Source organism: Carcharhinus amblyrhynchos, chromosome 5 (assembly GCF_965287045.1).
Source record: "Carcharhinus amblyrhynchos chromosome 5, sCarAmb.v2.hapA, whole genome shotgun sequence".
In the NCBI taxonomy this organism is placed as follows: Eukaryota; Metazoa; Chordata; class Chondrichthyes; order Carcharhiniformes; family Carcharhinidae; genus Carcharhinus; species Carcharhinus amblyrhynchos.
Window position 1 is genome coordinate 78,172,931 of NC_137328.1, and position 24,683 is coordinate 78,197,613.

Below are 24,683 nucleotides of genomic sequence, written 5' to 3' on the forward strand. Positions count from 1 at the left end.
GCCATCAGCTCATCCACTTTATTCCAAATGCTTCGTGCATTCACATAAAGTGCCTTCATCCCAGCCTTCACCTGGACCCTATTTGCCAGAATGCCACCAACCTTACTCCCGCCCCCTACTCCCTTTATTATTGGGACATCCTTGGCCTCTTCCCGTACCTGTACCCTCTCCTTTACTTTCAACCCTGTAATTTCACCTACCCTCGCACCCTCCCCCCCCCAAATTAGTTTAAAGCCCTATCTACACGATTCACCAGGACTCTGAAGGAGACCATTCAGCCTCTCGAGTCTGCACCAACAATAGTCCCTCCCAGGCCCTATCACCATAACCCCATGTATTTACCATGCCCTAATCCCCTGACACTAAGAGACAATTTACCATGACAAATCAACCTAAAGCAAACATCTTTGGAATGTGGAAGGAAACCGAAAAACTCAGAGGAGACCCACACAGATATGAGGAGAATGTGCAAACTCCACACAGACAATGACCCGAGGCTGGGATTGTACACGGGTCCCTAATGCTGTGAGGTAGCAATGCTTAGCGCTATACCATCTCCCAGTTTATCATCCATTGTCGCACAAGGAGGTCACTGATGCTTTGTATTCCAAGAGAGCCAAATGCATGTCATCTCCTTGTACCAGAGAGAAACTGATGGAGTGAAGACGCAGCTTTGCTGGGATTTCAGGCTTCTCAAATTGCAGGGTGCTATTGACTCTGTTTATGTTATCTATTGCTTCCACGTGCCAATTCTGAGATGTACCACAACTTAAAGAGATTCCAGTCCCTCAAAGTCTGACTGGTATGGTGGCCATACATAGTTCTATCCCCAGTACCCTGAGAGCAGTTATGAGGCCTTCCTTCTGCTATCATCATTTCAGCCAGCACAACAAAGTAGAGGGTAGTTTCTGGGTGACAGGGACTAACTTGGAGACTTGCCTTCTGATTCTAGTGCATGCAGTTGCATGCATGAATATCATATACACGATGAAAATGTTGGTGCTTCAAGAGATGTGAGAAAGCAAACTACTGGGGTGCTGAAATAATTCTACCATGGCCTGCGCTACTTGGGAAAGGAAGTGTAGCACTCAGCGGAGTGTATGCTGATCTGCCGCATGGCACAAATCCTCGCCATCATAAGGGTACAGTCCCTGTTACCAACTATGTTACATCAAAGCAAGCAGTTGGCGACTAAGACTATTGAAGATTATATTATCACATTAAATAAGTGATCTTGTCTCCGTGTGTGTGGTGCAAATCTTGAAACTAATCTCAAAATGACAACTTATGTCCTGCCACCATTTACACTTTACTCTTGCCTATCAACCAGCAAAGCCCACTGCTGTCCATGGTGGGATGGGTGCAATCCCAGAGCTGCTCAAAGTTGCACTAATCATGCTGCAACCAAGCAGGTAGCATTTTGCCGAAGTACAGGGGAAGTACAGGTGAAGGTACACAGAAGACGAGACATAGGGGAGAGTACCAGGGTAATAAGTTAATATTTGTATGCAATATTCCATGGTCTGATTTGTAAAGTTTGTTTGAAATGATTATTTTTGCCTTATGGCAAGTGGAAATTGTGATGTTTGGAAGCAAAGGAAATCTAAGGCGTGTCAGATTGCTGAAGAATAGGCAACTGAGGAGGAGATGAGGAAGAGGTGGAGGTGGAGAAAGAGGAGGAAGAAGTAGAGGAACAGTGAGAGAATCTGCAACTCAGACAGCATCTTCCTGGTATGCTAGCAGTGAATAATTCATCCAATTTCAATGCTAGGTAACATGTCACCTAATTGCCTGTTCTTCTACTATCTGAAACCTTCTGGGCAGAATTTTCTCAGAAAAATGCTGAGTGTCAAATGGGTGAGAAAACAGGAGGTTTTCTCATCTGCCTTTTCCAGCAAGTAAGTGGGGGCCATTTATGACACTCTGTGCAATACAGAGGCCATAATGTGATTCTGACCAATAGGGGGTGTGGGCAGAGCATCTTCACGCCAGGAAGCCAGCTGTAGTCTGCTCAGGGTGCCATTGCACAGGCTCCCCAATCTCCCAGTATACTGTGTATACAATGTATACTGGGAGATCTGTCAACACCCCCTACACCCGCTCCCCCCCACCCCCCCCACCCCACCAACCTTGTCACTGTCCCCCACACAGGAAATCCCAGCCTAGCACTATCAGACACCCTGATCACCCACCAAGCATGGGCAGTGCTAAAGAGTGGGATCTGAGGGGGTGGGGACCACCCAGGGAGCTTAAATGGCTTCCGCTTACACTGGGGAGGCCATTATATCTGGTCCCCAAAGGGGTAAAACATGTAATCAAGGACACAAACCTGACTTTTTGCCTCTCACTCTTATTTCCCGTTCCACTATGCTACTTGACTAGCACAGTGGGGTGGAAAAAAATCCACCCTTTTTTTGTTACTATTGTTTGGACATGAAGCAAAAGTAAAAGCCAATACAAATTTCTTGGGCTGGAAGGCTATTTGCAAATAAAGTAAATTACTGTGAATACTGGAATCTGAAACCAAAAGAGAAAATGCTGAAAAATCTCAACAGGTCTGGCAGCATCTATAAGGGGAGAAAAGAGCTGATATCTCATGTCCAGTTGACCCTTTGTCAAAGCTTCAAAGTTCCGGTGATACACTGTAGGGTTTAGTGCTGGATCCCTTGCTGTTTGTAGTGTTTGTTAATGATCTAGATGTGAATATGGAAGGGATATGATCAGTAAGTTTGCAGATGACATGATAATTGGTGCTATATTAAATAGCGAGGAGGAAAGCCTTAAACTACTGGAAGATATAGACAGGCTGGTCAGATGGGCAGAAAGTAGCAAATAAAATTTAACCCTGAAAAGTGTGTGGCAATGCATTTTGGGAGGACAAAGCAAGGGAATACACGATAAATGGTAGGATGCAAGGAAGCACAGAGGATCAGAGGGATCTTAGGGTGTAGGTCAAAAAATCCCTGAAGGCACCAGGACAGGTAAATAAGGTGGTTAAGAAGGGAACACTTGCCTTTATTAGCTGAGCTATAGAATATAAGAGTAGAGAGGTTATAATGGAGCTGTAAAGAACACCTACTAGGCCACAGCTGGAATGCTGCCTGCAGTTCTGGTCACCACACTAGAGGAAGAATGTGAATGCACCAGAAGGGGTTGAGAAGAGATTCACCAGGAAAGCACTGGATACTGCAATGGCTATGAGCTCTGTCAATATTCCAGCAACAGTACTGAAGATGAGCTTCAGAGCTTGCCACACAAGCTGTTCCAGTACAGCTGTAACACAGGCATCTATCCAGCAATGCGGAAAATTGTCCAGGTATGTCCTGTAAACAAAAAGCTGTACAAAACAAGTCTGGGCAATTACCTTCCTATCAATCTCATTTCAAACATCAGCAAAGTGATGGAATGTGTTATCAAAAGTGCTGTTAAGCAGCAGTTACACAGCAAAACCTGCTCACTGACGCTCATCTTGAGCTCTGCCATGGTCTAGACTCTAGACCTGGTTACAGTCTTGATTCAAAACACAGATAAAAGAGCTGAAGTCAAGAGGTGAGATGAGGTGAGGTGACTGCTCTTGACATCAGGATGGGTGAGAATGGCATCAAGCATCCCTGGGAATAGAATTATTTACTTGTTGGAGTTATAACAAAGGATGATTGGTGTGGTTGTTGGAGGTCAATCTTAGTCCCAGAAGATCACTACAAGAGTTCATCAGGGTAGTGACTTGGACCCAACTACCTTCAACTTTTTCAGTCCTTCTTCCATGTCAGACATGGATATTCGCTGATGATTGTACAATATTGAGCACCATTCATGACTCTTCAGATGCTGAAACAGTCCACGTCCATATGTATCAAGTCCAGGGAAATATTTCGATTTCTTCACCAGGGTAAGTGGCAAGAGATATTCATGCCACAAAAGTGCCAGGCAATGACCAACAGAAGGCAATCTAATTACATTCTCTTGACATTCAATGTCATTACCAAGACTGAAACCCCACTATCAATATCCTGGGGGTTACCATTGACCAGCCACTGAAATGAACCAACCATATAAATACTGTGAATAGAAAAGCAGTGCAGAGTCTTGAAGTTCTGCAATGAGTAACTCGCCTCCTCACTCCCCTAGGCACAAATCCAGAGTGTGATGGAATACTCCCCATTTGCTTGAATGACTGCAGTTCCAACAACACAATCAAGAAGCTTATGGCCATCCAATTCCATGGAGACATCCTGGTGAAGAAAACCATTAGATCCATGAAAGAAATAAATTAAAACAAAATAAGTTTCTCTTACATCAGATATTTTATTTTCACAGTCCTCCAGTCAAATATGAAATGCTATATATAACATTGGGTAATCCAGCAGCCAATTTGTTCCATAGATGGAAATTAAATAAATGTCCTGTTGATCCAATTTGAAGAGTGTTTGTTGAACTCCCCTATGTTACATAGATGATTTGGAGTTGGGGACCAAGTGTAGTGTGTCAAAATTCGGAGATGAATTAAGATGGGTGGAAGAGCAAAGAGTGCAGAGGACGCTGAAAGTCTGCAAAGGGATATAGGTAGTCTCAGTGAGTGGGTGAAGGTCTGGCAGATGGAGTTCAATGTTGGTAAATATGAGATCATCCATTTTGGTAAGAACAAAAGCAAAATGGACTATTATTTAAATGGTAAAAAATTTCAGCATGCTGGTGTGCAGAGGAATCTGGGTGTCCTTGTATAGGAATCTCAAGGAGTTGGTTTGCAAGTGCAGCAGGTAATTAAGATGGCAAATGGAATTTTGTCTTTTATTGCTAGAGGGATGGAGTTTAAAAACAACGAGGTTATGTTGCAGCTTCACAAGGTGCTAGTGAGGCCGCACCTGGAGTACTATGTACAGTTCTGGTCTCCTTACTTGAGGAAGGATAGACTAGCACGGGAGGGGGTGCAGAGGAGATTCACTAGGTTGATTCTGGAGTTAAGAGGGTTTGTTTATGAGGAGAAATTAAGTAGACTGGGGCTATACTCATTGGAATTCAGAAGAATGAGGGGTGATCTTATAGAAACATACAAGATTATGAAGCGAATAGATAAGTTAGAAGCAGGGAAGTTGTTCCACTGGCGGGTGAAATTAGAACTATGGGGCATAGCCTCAAAATAAGGGAAAGCAGATTTAGGACTGAGTTGAGGAGGAACTTCTCCACATGAAGGGTTGTGAATCTGTGGAATTCCCTACCCAGTGAAGCAGTTGAGGCTACCTCATTACATGTTTTTAAGGCAAGGATTGGTACATTTTTGAACAGTAAAGGTGAGCGTAAGTGGAGCTAAGTCCATGAAAAGATCAGCCACGATCTCATTGAATGGTGGAGCAGGCTCGAGGGGCCAGATGGCCTATTCCTACTCCTAGTTCTTATGTTCTTACATTTCTTCGAACTGTGCCTTGAGATATTATAAATACACCTGAGTTAACGGATGAGGTCCGAGTTTAACATTACATCTGACAGAAGGCACATCTGACAGTGCAGCCCCTGCTCAGTTCTACGCTGGAGTGTCAGCCTGGATTATGTGCTCATGTGGCTTGACCAGTTTACTGTTCAGGTGGTGAAGGTGAAAATTACCCTTGGAAAGATTTCCAGTATAGTCAGTTTCTCTCTGATATTGGAAATTATTCAATTGTCTCTCCTAATAAATAAACATTTCCCCATGCTGTGATTTAGAAAACACCTGAAAAATATTGCAAGCATAAATGGAAAATTAAAACAAGAATTGCATAACTGTTTAACTTGGAACTTTCCCAGCTTTTCGTTTATGTCTGACATGGAAATCTCATTAATGGTAGCAATGGTACAGAGGCAACTTTTAACAAAGCATTGGTTCCTGTTGCAGCAGAGAAAGCAACTTAATATATATAAACCAAAAAATCTGCTAAAATATGCAGAATTAATCTTGTATCAGGTTCATTAAAATTTGTTTCAATATACTTCTCATCATAGAACACTACAGTGCAGAAGGAGACCATTCAGCCCATCAAGCCTGCACTGACAACAATGGTCCTATCCCCATAACCCCACATATATACCCTGCTAATCCTCCAACACTAAAGGTCAATTTAGCATGGCCAATTCACCTAACCTGCCCATCTTTGGACTGTGAAAGGAAACCGGAGCACCCGGAGGAAACCCATGCAGACACAGGAAGAATGTACAAACTCCACACAGACAGTACTCAAGGTTGGAATTGAACCTGTGTCCCTGGTATTATGAGGCAGCAATGCTAACCACTGTGCTACCGTGCCACCCATAATGTCTGTTAGGATGGATGCCCTTTGAAATTAGATAAGATGCCAAAAGAAGACACAGGAGGTACAAGAAAGGTGAACATTTTAGATCCCATACAGGAAAGAGATATACGGCAAGTCACCAGCTTATCCATTGGAGAAAGCAAAAAGGCCTACAGCCCATTTAAACAGCAACTAACTGAGTTCTTGATCAAAACATGCAGGAATTCAGCGGGAATCAACAGAAAATTTAGTACACTGTGCCATGCCAACTTGCTAAGAAATGTGGGCAGTGGGGCAGTCAGCACTTTGTGAAAGTTGCTCAACAGCCTAGGCAGGGGAGGTCTATGTCTCTGCTGTTGGGTCCAGGCATATTTCTGTTCCTTCAGACTCCAGAAATCAAAGTTTATCTATCAACAAAGATTGCCAAATCATGTCCTCACAACTGAGGACTGTTGTGAAGACTGCCGTTGTGAGTGCTCTGCTTATTTCCAAGCAGGGATTCTACTGGATTACAAACAGGAGGGCAATTCACTGAAACAGCATTAATTTCTCCTCTCACAACATGTAAACAGAAAAGTGTTCATGATTTTCTTAACTCTTTAAAAGCAGTGACTTATTTCTCAGCCCCTCAGTCTTGCTGTGACCCTATTTTATATTGATAACCTCACAACAAACTCCAGGTAGGACTAACTCAAAGGGTTACATTATTTACATACACTCAAAATGCAGGAGTGGGGTTGCCATGTAGCCCCATCAAATATCACCAAGAAAACATTATTGTTCCTCATGAGTCCAGAATCCAGAAACAAAATCCAATAAGGTATTCCTTCATAGAGTTCAGTAGGTTAAAAACTGATGCTAGATAATCCACTTTTCCAGTGGAGTTGTTTTCCACAATGAAATAGGCATGCACAGATGAATTAGTCTTGCAAACCATGGTACAGAAGTTCGAGGAGAAACAGTGTAGATGGGGACAGGTATTCAGCTTGGGCAGGGTTCCTGAGCTATACTGCTGCTTAGGAATGGCAAAAAATGGCAGACTGATGTTTTTTCCAGCATAGCAAGGTTACCAAAACTAAAGGGTTCCATGTCACATGACTCTCACTTCTTTATAGTATATTTGAGAAAGGTTGTGTATCTCTGTCTGGGTTTGCAATATGGTTAGATGTTTCAACCATTAAGACTTGAAAATATGGCCGTGGTCCTTTATCCTTGCAGACAAATTGGCTCCAATTGGCCAAGTCTGTTTTATGAAATGCAGATAGCCTTTGTATAGTTCCCTTTGAATTTGGTCTGTACAACTCCCAGAGGTCATCAGTGTAGAAAGGATAGCAGGACTAGAGGGCACAGCCTCAAGATAAGGGTGGGGGGGGTGCAGTTTAGATCAGAGTTGAGGAGGAACTTCTTCACTGAAAGGGTGGTGAATCTCTGGAATTCTCTGCCCATTGAAGTGGCGGAGGCTACCTCGCTGAATATATTTAAGACGCGGATAGATAGGTTTCTGATAGACGGGGGGATTAAGGGTTATGGGGAGAAAGCGGGAAAGTGGAATTGATCCACTTCAGATCAGCCATGATCTTATTAAATGGCGGGGCAGGCTCGAAGGGCTAGATGGCCTATTCCTGCTCCTATTTCTTATGTTCTTATGTCTCTTCAGAGAGAATGGAGTAAGTTCCCCTGATGCTGTCAGAAGGTTCTCTTTGTTTGGGAGTCATTTAATCATTATAAAAGGAGTCCAGTTTTAAAAGTTTAGAAATTAGCCATGAGCATATCCATATAAATGTCATAAAAATATAAAGTGTGAGATTTTAGTTCCCTAACAATACATAATAGGATTCTGCCTCACATAAGTGAATAAGGATTCCACCAGGTTTGCATAAATGTCTCATACACCTTTAAAAATCAGACATTTTAAAATTGTCACCAAACGCAAATAGAATGTGTTTCTCACATTTCATAAAAATTGCTCACCATCCTGCTCACTTTCCACAGGATAAACTAAAAGTTATATCAATGTTATTTCTGCATTGCAAACACCCTGCTGGAAATTGCATCATGTATAAAAGAGGATGGAGGCCTCACGTTATCAGCCTGCATTCCTTCCTTTGTGCGATTACATTGGATGAACTAATACATGCAGATTGGCAGCAACATTCTCATTTTTTTCAAGATTGTCTTCAAACACATCTCACGCATAATAGAAGTTTTTTCTTTGTCCTCTGACACTGTCTCCATTGAAAACTGTTGTGATGATTTATACCAACAATATGACTTTTAGTACTTTTCTTAATTTGTATCTTTTTCCTTCCTAAGGTGCAGCTAGACCTTTCTTTCTCATTCATCTTTTTTCCAAGTTACATGGCTACACTGTAGTGCTGGTTGATCACTCCTTATACTAACCGTAAGTTTACTTTGGGTTTAGTGGGTGGTTTTATGGAAGGTTGTCTTCCTGTCACTAATCCTCACCCTATCTCTAAGTGGGAACTGGCACTGATACACACTCGCTTCCCTGTGCTGGTGTCTGGGTTCTTTCTTGTTGGACAGTTCTGGGGATGAGATTGAATGGGAGCCTTTCTGTCCCAAACACAAGAGAGCTACTCCAGCTCCCAAAGGTGCAGTTATACATACATAGAAACATAGACAGAAAACAGAAACAGGAGAAGGCCATTCAGCCCATTGAGCCTGATCCACTGTTCAATATGATCACAGCTGATCATCAAACTCAATACCCTGATCCCACCTTCTCCTCATATCCCTCGATCCCTTTAGTTCCAAGAGCTATACCTAATTCCCTCTCGAAATTACACAGTGTTTTGGCCTCATCTACTTTCTGTGGTGGTTAACTCCACAGATCTACTATTCTCTGGGTGAAGAAATTTCTCCTCACTTCAGTCGTAAAAGCTTTATTCCTTATCTTCATACTATGACCCCTAGTTCTGGACTCCTCCATCATCAGGAACATTCTTTCTGAATTCACCCCATCTAATCCTGTTAGAATTTTATAAGTTTATTTAAGATTCTCTCTCACTCTTCTAAACTCCAATGAATGTAACCGATGTAATCACTTCCCATCCCAGGAATCAGCCTGGTAAACCTTCACTGTACTCCCTCTATAGCAAGGACATCCTTCTTCAGATAAGGACACCAAAACTGCACACAATACTCCTGGTCTGGACTCACCAACACCCGATGCAATTGCAGTAAAACATCCCTATTCCTATACCCAAATCCTCTTGTTATATAGATCAACATACCATCTGCCTTCTTTACTGTCTGCTGTACCTGTGCACTTACTTTCAGATACTGATGCACAAGGACACCAAGGTCTCATTGAGTATTCACCTCTCTCAGTTTACTCCAATGCAAATAATAATCTTCCTTCTTATTTTTGCGATTGAAGTGGATAACCTCATCTTTCTATAATTTGACAGCCTTTATAGAAATCCGCAGAAAACATATGGGGAAGATTCACCAGAGTAATAACTGGGAATGTTAAGCTTTCAGGAAAGTTTGAGCTACTTGTGGTGCTTGAAAGGGGAACACTCTAAGGAAACAGAGTTGCTTAAAACCATGAAGGGGCTCAATAGGGTGGACGTGAAGTGTTTCCACTTGTAGCTGAGTCCAAAACAAGGAGCTATAAATCTAAGATAGCAACTACCAGGTCAAATAAAAAGTTTATGAGGAATATCTTTACACACACAGGTGAGAATATAGAATTTACCACTAATAGAATGAGTTAAACAGATAGCATAGACCCATTTAAGGGGGATGCGTGGTGCACGTACAAGGGAGATAGTAATAGGTGAATAAGGCCAAGATGAGTAAGAAGTAATTAGAGTGAGAAAAGACACACGTGAAGTAAAAACACCAGGTAAGACCAGTTGAGCCGAATGGCCTCTTTTTGTGCTCTGAATTCAAATTCTTTATAAGGAGAGGCTGGTGACTATTTCCACTGGAACAAAGAATGGTAACAGGAGATTTAATCGTGTCCTTTTTTAAAAAATGAAGCAAGTGAAAGGCAAAGATGGAAAAATGTATTCATTTCGATTGGCGATTTAACAAGAAAGAAATGTTGATTGAAAATTTTCACCGAGGAAGTAAAAAAGAGGGTTAGAAAATATTCTTTGCACAGTAGAGCATGGAAGATTTTACTAAAGGGAATGGTTGAGACAGAAGCCTGTTTTAAAAGGAGAGGGATAAATATTTAAAATTAGAGAAAGGTGAACGGCAATGGCGAAAGCGCAAGGCAGTGGGATTAATATGGTTTGTTCCAGCAAAGAGCCAGTACACAGTCAATGGGTTGAACAATCTTCTCCCGTGCTGCAAACTCCAATGATGCTAATGACTTAGCAAAGTTAAATTTGTATTGAAACAAGGAAAAGGCTGAAGATAAAAAATGCAAATTGGTTTGCCAGATTTCATAACTTATATTCTAAATAGTATATTAATTATAGAGTGACTGTTATTATTTAATTACCAGTCAATTAGAAAAAAAGTAATTGGCATTTCTATTCCTTATTACCGCTCCTTCCATTTACTACCATTTTTGATACAATTCCCTGTCGTTCCAAACCACACTTGTAATTACCTGTGAGGTGATGGTCATGCATAGTGATAGTGCTGTAATTATACAGGTACATGATAAAGATGGTGTAATTTGGCATGATTAATTGATGAAAAGCTAGCTGGAAATAAAAGTTAATAGTGTTAAAACAGGTCATTAATAATACAAACATTATTTGATTTAAAAGATGACATCTCTTCCAATCAGTAATAATCACTGAATACAGAAATCATTTGTGCCCACTGCCAGCTCAGTCTGTAATGTGACACATGCCTGCATCAAACCATGAATAGCTCAGTGATTTACTTCCCTAGTAACTGTTCATGCCCCTCATGCTTATTCTGTGGAAGTATGCTGACTGATTATCTTGTTCATGTCCAAAAAGTTGAAGAAAAAAGCCATGAGTAAATATTCCACTTAAATAAGCATAACATCTCAAATACTTGGGCCAAAATTTTACATACCCTCCACATGTTGGAATGTTACAGTCCCGCTGAAGTAAATGACAATTTAAATAACCTGCCACTGTGTCTGCTGGGGGGGATGAGGGGAAGGGGGTATGTGAAATCCCGGTCTTAGATTTACACTATTTTAAGTAAATGGATGAAATCCTACAGTTAACAAGAGGTCAGTACGATGATTGAGTTTTCTAGAGGCCACAAAATGTTTTCATAAAATATATGTAAAGAGATATCTCAGCATGTTGGTGTTTGGAAGGGAAATCTAATTTTCATGAGAGCTATGGCAATAAAGCCATCTGTTTTCTTTCTTAACATCCGTTTCACAGGGCTGATGAAGAATGAGACGTCTGATTGTTCTCTTGTATCCTTGTGTGAATATTCTTTTATAAATCATCTTTTAACCTTGCACACAGAATTGTCCCATATATAAGCATCCTCCCTTTAAACAATCTTACTAATGAGGAAATCCACAATAATAAAAAAAACTTAAGTTTGCTAAACAGTCTAAATAGCTAAAAGCCTGAACAGTATTCAGTCTTCGAAGCTGAAATCTTGGCTCTAATTTGAAACAAAGATTTAAAGGCTAAAATGCTGGTTTTCTAAAATAATGCTTAGAAAGCTTCCATGGGTCACAGAATGCTGACATAAAGGGCATTCATTTAAGACAAGAGCAAAAAGAATTAATGGAAAGGTTAAAATAAATTTCTTTGCACCTAGGACAAGTGGAATATGGAAATTCTCTGCAACATATCACTGAGAAGCAGAGTCCATAAATTTAAATAAAAGAAATTTAGATAATTTTTGAGAAAAATAAAGTAAACGTAGAATTACAGCAATTATCTTATTGCAGTTCTTGAAGTTCAGAAACAGGTTGCATGGAAGCACAACAGCGCCATGGATGGGCAAAGTGTGTATTGCAGGCATGATTCGTGACTGTGTCACCTAATCCATCAAAGTTAATGTTGGAATATCACAGGAGTGACTGAATAAGAAAAAAGTAATGATTAAAGCTCAGTGGTTGAATATTATCAATACATAAGAAGCAAGCAATGGAAATAGTATGTGTCATACGTTGAACGATAGAGTAGATTCCCTACAGAGCAGAGAGTGCCATTTGGCCCATCAAGTCAGCACCAACTCTCTGAAAGAGCATTTTACCCATGCCCTCCCCCTACCCTATCCCTGTAACCCCTTACATTTACCATGACTAAACCACCTAACCTACACATCTTGGGCAATTTAGCTTGGCCAATCCACTAATCAGCACACCTTTGCAATGTGAGAGGAAGCCAGAGCACCTGAAGGAAGTCCATGCAGAAATGGGGAGAACATGCACACTCCACACAGACAATCACCCAAGCCCAGAATTGACCCAGGTCCCTGACACTGTGAGGCAGCAGTACAAGCTGCTGTACCGCTGTGTCTCCTTCATGTGAAGAAAAATCCCATTGCACATTTAATGGGGTCAAATGGTCTGATTTTTTGGCATGGAATTCTTTACTTCTATGAATATATTAATCTCTGGGCAGGAACCAGCTTTTTTCTCAATGATCTAGGCATTAAACTTGTTATCATCCGTGTTTCCATGACATAATGTTAGTGCATTTATTTTTTTTTCATTGCTCATGGTGTCACAGGAAAGACTTGCAATTGTTGCCTATCCCTTATTGCCCTTGAACTGAGAAGCTTGCTCAGCCATTTCAAAGTTAATCCCATTGCTGTGGATCTGGAGTCACATGATATCCAGACAAGGTAAGGATGGCAGATTTCCTTCTCTAAAGACTATGAGTAAAGCAGATGGGGTTTTTGATTGTTTCATGGTCACCATTGCTGAAACTAGCTTTCAATTCCAGATTTTAACAGATTAACAGAATTTAAATGCTGTCTGGGTGGAACACGAACCCTTGTCCGCCAGGGTATTAGGCCCTGGTCTTTGGACTATGAGGAACTAATTCAGCTAACTAAAGAAGGAAGGCATGGCTTCAAATTAAAAGAAAAGATGTCAAAGATTAGTGGATGCCCAAGAAATTAGGATAAAACTAGAAACCAGCAAAGGATAACTCAAGCAATAATAGTGGGTGGGATTTTCTGGCCCTTTCCACCAGTGGGATCTTCCTGTCCAGCCAAAGGTGATCCCCGCAGTGGTTCCCCAGCGGCAGGACAGGTGAACCACGCTAAATGCATTGATATTGGTGGGTCCGGAAGATCTCACCAGCGGCCAATGGCTAGTTAGTTCTGCCACCAGGAAACACATTGTGATGTTAGGGGGGTGGGGGCTGGTTGGGGGGGGTGGGGTGGTGCAGGACTGGAAAATCAGTGTCATGAGGACAAGAATTTGTGATTGAATGATATCCACCTATATCATCTCACCTAAAACGTACTAAATGTTTTAAAGAGGAGCTTTTTTTAAGACAAGAAAAGGTACTGATTAAAGATGGCTGCCACAAGTCACCTGATGTCTGGAACTAGAACTTAAATCTTTCCGGAAAGATTGATATGGATTGCACTGCATACATGCCCTGACAACCTGCTTATGGAAGTTTGCAACTGAGGGTGTCAAGGTCCACTTCTAAAAAGACTATTGAAAGGAAATGACATGTAATTTGTGACCAACCAAGGTGGCAGTATAGAAGAGAGTCAGTTCACTACTCCTCATCTGGTCATAACAGGAGGGTGAATTTAAGTAGGGCAGAAAACTAGCGAAAAAATATAAAACACAATTGTAAAACCTTCTATAATAATATAAAAAGAAAAAAGAGTATGTTGTGTTGGCTCCTTGGCAGGTATACTGGGGAAATTAAGAACGGAAAATAAGGAAACGGGAGAGACACAAAAAATATCCCAAGAATTACAGAAAAGCAAAGGGCAAAAAGAAGTAGGAACTTAAAACAAATATGATCACTAAAGAAAAAGTAACAGGAAATCTAATGCAACTAAAGGCTGACAAGTTTCCTGCATCCTGTGGCCTGCATCCTAAGGTTTTAAAGAAAGTAGCTGCAAAGTTGGTGGATGCATTGTTTGTAATATTCCACAATTCCCTAGATTCTGGAGAAGTCGCAGCAGATTGGTAAATTACAAATGTAAAACTTCTAATAAGAAAGGAGGGAGACAGAAAGCAGACAACTATGTCAGTTAGCCTAACATCTATCATTGGGAAAATGCTAGAATCCATTACCAAGGAGGTAGAAGTAAGACATTTAAAAAATCATAACACAATCAGGCACAGCCGCTATGGTTTTGTGAAAAGGGAATTGTGCTTGACAAAATATAGGGTTCTTTGAGGATGTGATAAGCAGGATGGATAAAGGGGAACCAGCAGATGTAGGCCACAATTTTCCCCAATAATGACTAAATTTCATGATGGCGAAAGAAGTGGAGCAATCCATGTGATCTGTCCGGCATCGACTGGACTGCAATTGTCTCACAATTAGTCATTTTTTGACAGAGTGGTGAATTTTTTTTGGGAGAGTGGTAAATTTTTTTGGGGGAAAGTGATAATTTTTTTGGAAGAGTGGTGAATTGGGTGTCAGTTCTGGAGCCTAAACACAGTCAGCCTGGCTGCAAAGTGATTGGACACCATTTTGAAAGGGAGACCCAAGTTCACAGTGCAATGGGAGACAACCTCCCTCCACCCATGGACATTGGGACACCCCCCTCTTCAGCAGCATGTTCCTCCACCCTCTCCCCAACATGGATTGCCGGCATTGGAGCCCTCCTATTGTGTCTCCTTTCATGATACCTAACATGCCCCTCTTCGTACCCTCATCATAACCCCCTGTTCATAACCCTGGTCATACCCTTCCCTCCAACATTGCCCTCAGATGGACACTGCCAAGGTGCTATTTGGGCACTGCCAGATAAGCACTACTAGATAGGCATTGCTTAGCCATGTCCCTGACCAATATTCTCCATGCCCCCCTGGCATGGCCATTACACCTGATTTCTGCACATGGAGACCAGTGGTGATTCTCGCCAGGCATGCACTGTGTCCATGGGTCGGAAGATGCCAGGAGCTGGGATAATCTGGCATCAAGCCTTGTTAAGCATATTTAAATATTACTTTAAATATGCCAATCAGCCTTGCACCTTTTCTGGGTGTGACCTGATTGGGGCCAATAGAAAGGGACTGGAACAATGGGAAAGCATTTGGCATTGGGCGGAAAACCCGTTTTTAGGCTTGCATGCAATTTTCTGGGATTAGTGCGATATGCACAAGGCGTGGTATATTTGGATTTCCAAAAAGCATTTGATAACATGCTACAGAAAAGCTGCTGCACAATATATGAGCTCAGGCTGTTGGGTATTGTATTCGTATGAATAGAGCATTGTCTAACTAACAAGAAACAGAGAGAACAGATAAATGTGTCATCTTCAGATTAGCAAATGGTAACTAATGGAGTGCCACTGCAATCAGTGCTAGAGCCCTCAACATTTGCCATCTATATTAATGACTTGGACAAAGAATGAGCTGTATTGTAGCTACATTTTCAGATGATACAAAGATAAGTAGGAAAGATAGTCATAAGGAGAACACAAAGATTCTGCAAAAGGATATAGATAGGTTAAGTGAGTGGGCAAAAAATTGGCAAATGGGGTATAATGTGGAAAATGTGAGGTTGCCCGCTTTGATAGAAAGTAGAAAAGCAGATGATCATTTAAAATAGAGAGAGACTACAGAATACTGCAACACAGAGAGAGCTGAGTGTCCTTGTACATATATCATAATAAGTTAGTATGCAGGTAGAGCAAGTAATTCAGAAGGCAAATGGAATGTGAACATTAATTGTAAGGTGGCTAGAGCATAAAAGAAGGGAAGTCATGCTACAGTTAGACAGGACATTGGTGAGATCACCCCTAGAGCACTGTGTACAGTTTTAGTCTCCTTATTTAGTGAGGGATACACTTGCATTAGAAGCAGTTCAGTACGTTAGTTCCAAGGAGTTGTCTTATGAGAAAGGGTGGAACAGATTGGGCCTATACTGGTTAGAATTTAGAAGAACAAGAGATGGTCTTGTAGAAAGATACAAGTTTCTAAGGGAGGTCAACAGGATGGCTGCTGAGAGGATGTTTCCACTCCTGGGGGGTTCAAGGCAAGGGGCATTTTTTTAAAATGAAGGTCTCCCTTTTTTAAAGCAATGAGGAGGAATTTCTTCTCTCACAGGGTCTTTGGAATTTTCTTCCGCGGAGGGCAGTGAAGATCTGTGTCAATGTTTTCCTTGACAAAGTATCAAGGGTTATGGGGAAGGTGGGCAGGTAGAAATAAGGTCACAATCAGATCAGTTTGTTAAGATCATGATCTCAACAAACATTCACCAACGGACCTACCCCTGCTTCTATTTCTTAGGATCTTTTGATCTTATTCAGGAATAATGTAATAACAAATTTGATTTGAAAGATATGGCTAGTTTTAAAACAATCAACAGAATAAAATGTGCTTATGCCTCTTAGACCTCCACAATTTTGTTTGGGAAATTTGACAGAATATAAGATAATGCGAGCTATATGGGTCATAGAGGTAAAGATTTATCAGGGGCTTATCATTTTAGAATGAAAAATGGTGTGACACTAAAGAAAGAAAGTAAAGACATTTTTTTAGCACATTTCATGATCTCAAGGTGTCCCAAAATGTTTTATAGCCAATGACATACTTTCGAAGTGCATTAACAGTTGCTATGGTCTAAACTAATTGAGAAAACATTAGCTGCAAGGTAGTTTGCATGCCTGCTCTACATATCAGGAAATTGCAGGCAGCTGCACATAATTTACCATCCACTGACAGAAAATTGTAGCAATATGCCTTTGACTCTCTGGCACATCACAACAGTATGGAGCAACCTTGCCGCTGAGATCCACTCAGAAACTGCATCTCTTTGAAACAAAATGAAAGGGTAAGCAATCTCTGAGGAATACAAGATTAGATAATGTTCAGGAAATTCTCACAATATTAGTTTAAATACATCGTTATGAATGCGAAATGCTTCAGAGCAAACCATTGGAATTAAATGCATCTATCAAAACAGAAACTCGGCTCCAAGCTGAACTGGCGAAGAATTGACATAAAGAAAATATATGATACTTTGGAAGGATAATAGGCTGAGTAGGAATATACCTGTATAGTTATGTGTGACAAAATAAAACATTTCTATTTGTAAAGAATTATTTATTGATATTCTTCTTGCTGATTGCAGCACACACAGGGTTAAAATGGGCTGCTGCTAGTTATTTTTGTAAGCAGCACAGTAGACCCATACCAATCTTGCATGTCATCAGCATAAATGTGGGTGAGACACTCTACAATGTGAAGATTATTTCCCTGGAACTAAAGGGTGATTTAACATATGAATGACTAAAGAACTATTAGCGTCATTCCACGTCATTCTGTCTAGGCAACCACATTCATTCTACACACTCACAAGTTAATCAGAATCATTCTAATGGATCAGTGGATTTTCCTGGAAGGAATCAATTCATTCCATTCAATTATAAGCATCATTGGGATGTGAGCCTTGCTGGCAAAGCCGAATTTTATTGCCCATCCCTAATTGCCCTTGAGAGGCTGATGGCGAGCTGTCTTGAATACACCTTGCCAGTGTCCATCTGAGGGCTATGTTGGAGGGCCATTTTAGAGGGTAGTTAAGAGCCAACCACATTACTTTGGGTCTAGGAGCACCTGCAGACCAGGTCAGTTAAGAATGACAGACTTCATTTCTTGGACAGCATTAATGAATGAGATGGCCTTTTAAGTCAATGCGATAGTTTCATGGTCACTGTTACAGATGCTGGCTTTTTACTTAACTAAATGAATTTAAATTCCCCAACTGCCACAGTGGGATTTCCACTCATACCTCCTGATCATTAATCCAAGTCTGTGAATTACTATTCCTCTGTAATGATGATGGGACTTTTTACAGTACAAGTTTATTTGGCAGAATTATTTGGGTGGGAAAACAGTATTTTGTGTGCTGTGAATGTTTGATCACTTAAACGATGGAATTAGAAATATTGGGCAAGATCTTCCCTTATTGAACTAAATGAGGGAACAGCAAAGAAAAATTATGTTTTATCGACCAGCCGCAATGGTGGGTTTTCACGCCATATTGTCTGATTTCTGCTGTATTAATTTTGCACACTTAAGAAACACGCTGAATCGATGGCAGGTAGCCTCTGGTTCAACCATACCCCTGCCATTGGTTCACCACTTTCTCTCTGTGGGTGCCATATTTAATTAACACTCCTGCTTAGCTTTGACAACCTCTGCATCCCAGCTATAGGTGAGAGATGGCCCCAAAAGCCAAGAAGCCGGCAGCTCCAAATTAAGTAACACCTCATCTTTGTACCTGTCGGGTGCAGCTAAGACCCACTGTGACTCTTTCCGCAAGAAATCCAGCAAGGGCACCAGTCTGAATTGAGAGGTGATGGCAGCAGTGGTCAGTGTCAGGGCCATGCAGTCAATATCAGCCACCCAGTGCAGTAAGAGGATGAATAACTTCACCATGCACCAGGGTATGTCAACCATCTAATCTCACATACTCATCTGCATCTCATTCACTGCCAGTTTAAGGGACATCACCAGGGTGGACAACATCACTCACATACATCCTAAAGTCTCCGTCTTGCCTCATCCCCTCTTGAGCATGCATCCTCATTCCATAACTCCACTCATCAATCACACATGTCAGGCACCCTTATCATCTGCCTGGCATGCATCTTGCCCTCACATTCGATCTGTCTTCATGCAGGACAAGCTCACACACAATAAAATGGAGAGGTTCCAGACCAGATGTGGAGTCCTCAAACTCAAGATTGTCACAGAGTTTGTAAATCAAGCTGGAGAGCTGGCTGGAGAGGACATGGAGCATGCCTATACTGATACTGAGGCGGGTGGCAGACATCCAAGCGAGGATCCTGCACCAGCTTTTTCCTCAGACAACTATACTCTGAATGCTTTGTCCTGTTTGAAAATCACCTGCTTTACACTATTATTATAGTGTAGTGCCCTGTAGCATGGAATGCCCTGCCTGCAGCAGTTGTGGACTCGCCAACTTTAAAGGCATTCAAATGGTCAGTGGATAGGCATATGGATAACATTGGAATAGTTTAGGTTAGAGGGTCATTAGATTGGTTCCACTGGTTGGCGCAACATCGAGGGCCAAAGGACCTGTACTGCGCTGTAATGTTCTATGTTCTATCTCCTTTCTTTCATAGACACCTCTGGAAAGCTCCCAAGAGCACCCATATGCCAGGCTCACATCTCCAACTTTGAGGACGCCTTAGATAAGGAACCAGAGGGCACCAGGCAGAAGATTTATCACAGTGCTACCCACATCCTCCACTACTGCAGGGACACAGACACAGGAGGGACCTAGACTTAGAGCAAGCTTAGGATAATGATCTGGTGAGTATGGCACATAGCCTAGTTGGGACATTCAAAGTTGCCTGCAGTCTGGCGGCTGCCAGAGGTCACAGTTCTGCTGAGTCTGAATCAGGTGACTAGGTCTGAAATCAGTTGGTGGAGCTACAGTGACAATCACGGGAACGTCAGGAAGAGATATCAGCTCATTGCAAAACACACTATAGAGTTGCAGAAAATCCTGCCCAATAAAGCTGATGTATTTTAAAGTACTTAGCTAATGGTTAAAGTTATCTTTGTAGAATTAATTAATTCCATAAACTGGGCTACATTAATTTAATATGAATTACTGGTGTTGTGTTTACGATTTGCATTTCAAAATGGCAACCGTATCGATAGTTCACACCTTATTTTCAGCATACATCAGCCCCCTTTGTGGAAGGTTTTTTGGAGGCTTTAAAAAGGTCAATTTAGAAGCTGCAATCTATGGTACTTGCTATAATGCAGGCTAATGCTTTGTGTTTCATGAAAGAGGACACCCAGTTCCCTCTAGTGGGAATGTTTTAAATTCTTCCTTCCTTTTGCCTCTTGACTTCCTACTATTTGGGATTCTCTGGCAACTGAACTGATTAAAATATGGCTGCGGGTGTATCCTCCAGCCCCAGCACCCTCCAGCTCCACAATCCTCCAGCCCCACCATTCTCCAGCTCTACAATCCTCCAGCTCTACAATCCTCCAGCCCCACCATTCTCCAGCTCTACAATCCTCCAGCCCCACCATTCTCCAGCTCTACAATCCTCCAGCCCCACCATTCTCCAGCTCTACAATCCTCCAGCTCTACAATCCTCCAGCCCCACCATTCTCCAGCTCTACAATCCTCCAGCCCCACCATCTTCTAGCCCCACCATTCTCCAGCTCTACAATCCTCCAGCCCCACCATCCCCCAGCCCCACCATTCTCCAGCTCTACAATCCTCCAGCCCCACCATTCTCCAGCTCTACAATCCTCCGGCCCCACCATTCTCCAGCTGTACAATCCTCCAGCCCCACCATTCTCCAGCTGTACAATCCTCCAGCCCCACCATTCTCCAGCTGTACAATCCTCCAGCCCCACCATCCTCCAGCCCCACCATTCTCCAGCTCTACAATCCTCCAGCCTCACCATTCTCCAGCTGTACAATCCTCCAGCCCCACCATTCTCCAGCTCTACAATCCTCCAGCCCCACCATTCTCCAGCTCTACAATCCTCCAGTCCCACCATCCTCCAGCCCCACAGTTCTCCAGCTCTACAATCCTCCAGCTCCATCATCCTCCAGCCACCATTCTCCAGCTCTACAATCATCCAACCTCACCATCCTCCAGCTCCACCATCTTCCAGTCCCACCATCGTCCAGCCCCACCATTCTCCAGCTCCACCATCTTTCTTTTGCTCTTGACTTCCTACTATTTGGGGTTTTCTGGCAACTGAACTGATTAAAGTACAGCAGCAGGTGTATCCTCCAGCCCCATCATTCTCCAGCCCCACAATCCTCTAGCCCCACTACCGTCCAGCTCCACCACCCTCCAGCCCTACAATCCTCCAAGATCTTTGCATCATCTAAATATGATGATTGGTGCATATCTGATGGATATCAAATCACAAACAGTGGATGGAGGCGATTCTTCCACCTACTGCACTGCTGGGAGACAGAAGTGAGGATGTGTAGCTGGCTTCCCGTGGGGTGCCGTGGCCTCAAGGCATCTCTGGCTGCTGGATTTCCAGCATCGTCAGCTGGCACAGAGCTGGTTTAAGCCCTGATTTAAATTTTATTAGCAGGCCTGCTAGTTTCTCACCGCCATCCACTGCCACTCTGCACTCAGTGACAGAGAGTGGGAAGGGCTGACAGGGGCTGACCATTGGGGTGGGGCACAGGGGGTCGGCCTGCCAGTGGGTTGGGGCTGCAGGAGGGGGTTGGGACTGCAGTAGGACTGGGGGAATAGATCAAGGATCAAGGCGGGCCAGTCGAGAATGCGGTCGGGATTGGCCCAGACACATCCAGGAGGCTAGGATTCGGAGAGTGGGGGGATCAGAGGGGCAGCAATGGGAGTCACAAGACTGGGCAACAATTGAGCTGGCCAGCAATCAGGAGGCTGGCATTGCAGGCTACTGCGCACGTACCGAACTCCGCTATGGCGGATCGTGCAAGCGCAATGACCCGCTCAGCTCTATGCTGCTGACCTCCCCAGCAGGAAAAGGCCCCACCCACCGATTTTTATTGAGATTCACACTATGGCACTCCGTGATGCAAAGAGTGTGGGAAATTCATTTTGAAAATCCCACTGAAAAAGCAGCAGAATTTATTCCAGTTTTTATGTGAATTCAGCGCTTAGAACATTTTTGGGAGAATTTCACCCGATATATTTTCAACTGCCTTCTCCCTAAACTCTGCAATTCCCTCTCTAAACCTTTCTGCTTGTTTAATTCACTCTCTTCCTTTGAGATACATCCTTCAAATCTATCTTTTTTGATTAAGATTTTGGTCCTTGGTACTAAAATCTTGTCACAAACATGTGCTATATATCAATCATGATTTTGAATCCACTGGTTGAAGCCTAAATTGTGCAGAAAACAGTACTTTTAAAAACAGAGATGATAGTAATTTGAATTCGCAGGCTAAGATGGCTAACCCCAATTTGCATCACTATGTATTCTAGGGGCAGGGGTTTCCAAGCAAGCTGCTACATTTTTTGTGATGGCAGAGGCAGCGAGCCACTGGTTGGCAGCAGGATCTGCCGCACTGCCGTCATCAATGGGGTTTCCCGTTGAATGCACCAGAACATCAGGAAACCTTTGGCAGGAATGTGCTGTTAGTGGGCCGAACAATCCCTATGGCATGAACCGCTGGAAAATTCCAGCCTCTATTCCAAATCATTGGAGTCAGTCTGTCTGCAAAACAAATTAAAGACAATGACTAATCATTTCAAAATGTGATCCTGGCTAATTTAGCTTCTAGTCAAAAGCTAATCAAGTCACTCTTGAAGTACATGGCCAATGTATTTTTTTAAAATTCCCCTGGATGTTCGAGAAGGGAGGTGACATGACAAGCCAACCTCTGGTATGTTCTAAGCACATTCTATCTCAGCAGAACAGAGCACCAGCAGCTTTGGGAGAAGATTGAATGGGGTTCCGTTTGCTTACTCTTTTCCCCAATCCAACTTGATTCACCGACTGTGATCAAACAAAAAAGCCAGAGAGAGATTCCTCAAAAGAATCCAATTCAGCTCTAGCATCTCCTGAAGACCAACCAACTCAGTCATCAACATCCTTAAATTGGAAGTAGAATCAGAGGTTTACAACATAGAAACAGGCCCTTTAGCCCAATTTGTCCATGCCGTCCATTCTTTTTTAAAATCCCTCAGCTAATCCCAATTGCCCACATTTTGCCCATATCCCTCTATACCCATTGTAACCATGTAACTCTCTAAATGTTTTTTGAAAGACAAATTTGTAACCCGCCTCAACTACTACCTCTGGCAGCTTGTTCCAGACACACACCACCCTTTGAGAAAAAAATTGCCCCTCTGGACACTTTTGTATCTCCTCTCTCACCTTAAACCCAAGCCTTCTAGTTTTATACTCCCCTACCTTTGGGAAAAGGCTAGTTCACATTTCACAAAATTTCAAAAGGCACAAGGCTAGGTGGCATGAAATAATTTAATACCTTTTGTCTAATCAGCTCTTCCTGCAGCCTTCCACAAGGTTCCTTTTTTGCTAGCTGTCCACCCTTCCTGGCCTACAGAAGTTCCTTGTTGTTAAAATCTTCAGTTGCAAATTCTTTTACAGCCTCACTTCATCAAATTCAGCTGAATGAGTGTGTGTGTGTGTGTGTGTGTGTGTGTGTGTGTGTGTGTGTGTGTGTGTGTGTGTGTGTGTGTGTGTGTGTGCATGTGTGCATCTGTCTTTGTGTGTGTGCATGTGTCTCTGTGTGTGTCTATGTATCTGTGCACGTGCGTTTGTGTTTATGTGTGCGTGTGTGTGTGTGTGCATGTGCATGTTTTTGTGTATCTATGTGTGTCTATGTGTGTGTGTGTCTGTATATGTATCTATGTGTGTTTGTGTGTGTGTCTATGTGTGTGTGTGTGCATGGTGTGTCTGTATCTGTATGTGTGTGTACGTGTGTGTACGTGTATGTGTGTATGTGTGTGTGTGTGTATTTCAGCTATATCCATTTCAAAGGAGAAACAGGGCAGGCATTGCACCTTCATCAATCAGAGCAATCTCTTTATGTGGTTTGCTGTCAGTTTTCTTTTGATGATGCTCTTGTGTTATGCCTTAGAACATTATTCTAGTTAAAGCATTATACAAATACAAGTTGTTGGCATTGCTGTTGTACGAGACCACAAGCAAGAAGAACTGTGATGACTGTGCCCAAAGTGCTGAAAGAGCCATTGAATCTGGGTCTACTGTGCATGATTTGTCCTGTCATTTAAGAAGTGAAGATAATCGATAGCAAGCGTCTCAATGCCAAAGTAAACTGGAGAGGTGTCTGCTCTCCCCATTGCTGTTTGTTAATGGCTATTGAACATTTTGTGGCACTCATTCTGCCATCCTGGGAGAGAGGGAGGTGGTACTGAGTATCACTGTCCTTTCCCTTCACATGGATCTGGTTACTGGATTCCATCCCCCAACAGTTTTTCCTATTGATCCTCATCTGTTTTATAAAGATTGTGTAGTCTGCGTCAGAAATGTCATGCGCTCTGCTCTTCCTTGTACTCCTTGGTGCCAGGACACAGGTTAGGGCAGCTGGCACTTGTTCTGTTGAGAAGCTGCCATGAACCTACTGGGCATCTGGGAAATCTGCTGCTCTCTCTGACAAACTATTTTCAGAAACTGAAACCCTGAGGTAAATGTTCACAGGAATTTAACAAGCTGATGAATGCTGGATAAAAAAAAAACCTCACTTCCTACTGTCCCTCCAGGAAGCTGCTGCTAAATTCCTGTCGCCTTTTCAAAATCATTACAAGTGGTTTCCACCCCAGTTCTTGCCACTGCCACAGAATGAACTTGTA